Source organism: Nelumbo lutea, chromosome 4 (genome assembly GCF_056320005.1).
Source record: "Nelumbo lutea isolate HS-2025 chromosome 4, American lotus-T2T, whole genome shotgun sequence".
NCBI lineage: Eukaryota > Viridiplantae > Streptophyta > Magnoliopsida > Proteales > Nelumbonaceae > Nelumbo > Nelumbo lutea.
In genome coordinates, this window is record NC_142687.1 from 71,043,736 (window position 1) to 71,046,842 (window position 3,107).

Below are 3,107 nucleotides of genomic sequence, written 5' to 3' on the forward strand. Positions count from 1 at the left end.
TTAATAGTCTCCCCGCCGATTTCGATGGAGAGGGTACCCTCATCCACATCTATTTTGGTCTTGGCCATTTTCATAAATGGCCTGCCTAATAGAAGTGGAGCTGAACTTTCAATCGTGTCCTCCTCCATCTTCAGAATGTAAAAATCAGCTGGAAAAATTAAATTGTTAACCTGCACCATTACATTCTCAACAATCCCTTCTGGGAAGGTGTTAGAACGACCAGCTAATTGGATAACAGCTTTAGTTTCCCTTAAAGGACCTAATCTCAAACCATAGTAAATCGAGTATGGCATGACGTTGATAGATGCACCTAAGTCTAGCATGGCATACTCGATTTGCTTATTGCCAATCACACAAGGTTGGGTGAACATACCAGGATCAGCATATTTTTTTGGTAAGGTCCTCTTGATCATGGCTGAAACGTTCTCTCTAACTCTTGAGTCCTGCACCTTATCTTCTTCCTGCCCTTTATCCACCTTCCTCGGTGATGTAGGTTCTAGCTGTAGTTCCTTCTCGCTTCTTAGCACCACTGCACTTACACTCTCCTTGGGGTTGACTACCGTTTGTGATGATAGTTTCCCGGAGCTCTGCACCTCCAACTTGCTAACGGTAGTGGCAAGTTGGCTGATTTGGTTCCCCAAATTCTGAATGCTAGCTCTTGTTTCCTGTTGAAATTGCTGAGTATTTGTAGCTAGAGCCTTAACTATATCTTCTAATGACGTACCTGAATTCGAGGGTTGGCTTTGCGCTGTGATGGGTGTTGAAAACTGGGGTTGTCGACTGAAAAAATGGGGCTGGTATTGCTGCTGTCCTCCTTGGTTCCCGTAGCATAGGTTTGGGTGATCTTTCCACCCCGGATTGTAATAATTGGAGTAGGGATCATACTTTCGTTGGGGCTGGCCCGGGAATCCTCCTACAGCATTGACTTGCTGCATCAAACCATCTTGCAATGATGGACACATGTCCGTAGGATGGCCAGGAATCGAACAGATACCACACACCCTGGTAGTTTGTACTTGTCCTGCAGCGAGTTGTCTTACCAAAGCAGTTAGGTCAGAAATCTGATTTTCTAAATTTACATGGCTTACCTCATTAACCCGTCTAATGGTACCGTCTATCCTTACACCGAACTGTTGTGAATTTTTGACCATGTTGGAGATTAACTCCCTGGCCGCTTCGGGTGTCTTGTTCACCAAGGCTCCTCCACTGGCTGCATCGACCATACTTCTATCCATGGGCTGCAGCCCTTCGTAGAAGTATTGGATTAATAGTTGTTCGGGTATTTGGTGATGTGGACAGCTAGCAACAATTTGCTTAAACCTTTCCCAATATTCATATAATGTCTCACCACCAAACTGCCGAACTCCACATATTTCTTTTCTTATATTTACAGCCCGGGTTGCAAGAAAATATTTATCTAAAAATATCCTATTCATTTCATCCCATGTGCGTACAGAACCGGGAGGGAGAATATACAACCAATCCTTTGCTTTGCCTCTTAAAGTAAATGGAAAGGCTATGAGTTTTACCTAGTCCTCGGTCATACCGTGGGGTTTCATGCTTGAACAGACGACATGAAATTCCTTAAGATGTTTGTGAGGGTCCTCACCTTGGAAACCATGAAACAGAGGTAATAATTGAATCAAACCAGATTTGAGTTCAAAGGCTACCTAAAGAGTGGGGTTCGTGATGCATAAAGGTTGTTGGTTCATAATTGGTGCAGCCAACTCCCTTAATGTTCTCTCTCTGTCAGCCATTCTTTCTACTTCTTCGAAGATGGGAAGATCACAATCTGAATTCACCTTCTTTGGTGAACGATCCTTCCTTTGCTTCACCTCCTTTCTTAAACGATGGGTGGTCCTCTCAATTTCGGGATTGTACTCGAGTTCACCACGTTGAGAAGCATGAGTCATAAAACAAAAGAGGTTAACAAGAGGAAGGTAATAGCTAAGAAATTAAAGTTTCTCCCCGGCAACGGTGCCAAAATTTTGACGGGTTTGTCGAAGCCCTCAAAATTATTACTAGTCCCACAATAAAATATTTGCAGTAAAAGTGGTTCTAAGTCGAATCCCACAGGGAGCAAATCAGTAATCTCTTAACCGAATGGGTAAAGTAATTGTGTGGGAAAATTAAATAACTAAAATTAAAAAAATAACAAACTAAACAAACAAGAGAAAATCAGTCTTACCGAATTTTGGTTCAAGGGTTCGGGTTGAATCGATTGTCCATCGATCCTAGGTTCAATTCAGCATTCTTGCAATTCAAGCATTTAACCTTAGATTTATTAGGATAGACATAATAAACCTTGTGTTTTCCTAATTCAGTTGACCAAACCCAGCACTCGATCAACACTTATCACCACTCAACTGGGTACGATAGCATTCCATGTTAAACAATGATAGCATTAAGATTTGTGAAAACAGTTAAACCAAAATAACAATAATTGAGATAGCTGCAATTACTGAATTTTGTTCCATCAATTCTTTTATGTTGAACCATGTTAAAACATTGGTCAAAGGCTGTCATGAACAATTGACCCAAAAAAGATATCAACCTAATTGCTACTTGTACCATTATTCGTGACAATTACGGATCACCGAAATCATGGATAGCAGTAGAAAAATCAACATTAATTCAGTTTGTCAGACTAATTAACATTAACATCCAATAAAAATGTGCACAAGAACCAATAAATACTTGAATTAAAAAGAAAGAAAATAAAGTAACTACAGAACCTCACAATGGCACAATCGAACCTCCCCCCTTGAACCAGAAAAAGAAGCTTAGCTACTCATGATCTGCGCAATCTCCATGCTCTTCTTCTCCATAGCCGAACTGCCTTCTTGCTTCTTGGTCTTCTTGATGATCTCTTGGATCTTGGAAAGAGTGATTTTTAGAGCTGGTTCGCCCCCCTCTTTATATAGCCAAAGGAGATGGCTGTTTTCCAACTCCTTCTAGGAGATCATCTTATCCTTAGGGAGTTTTGATCTTATCTTGAACTAATCCTATCCTATCTCTTATCTAATGCTCTAATCTCAATCTTCTTATCTCTCTAGGATTACATTCAAGACTTTAGATCTGATAAAACTCTCTCCTTGGAGATTACA

The 3,107-nt window shown here is 40.7% G+C and overlaps 1 non-coding gene across 1 annotated transcript; it reads left to right on the top strand.

Moving 5' to 3' along the window:
• The first annotated feature begins 1,281 nt into the window (after positions 1–1,281).
• On the top strand, positions 1,282–1,388 carry LOC148861030 (small nucleolar RNA R71). Its single transcript, XR_016095329.1, has one exon. It is a non-coding gene; the product is annotated as a small nucleolar RNA R71 (small nucleolar RNA).
• Positions 1,389–3,107: the final 1,719 nt, after the last annotated feature.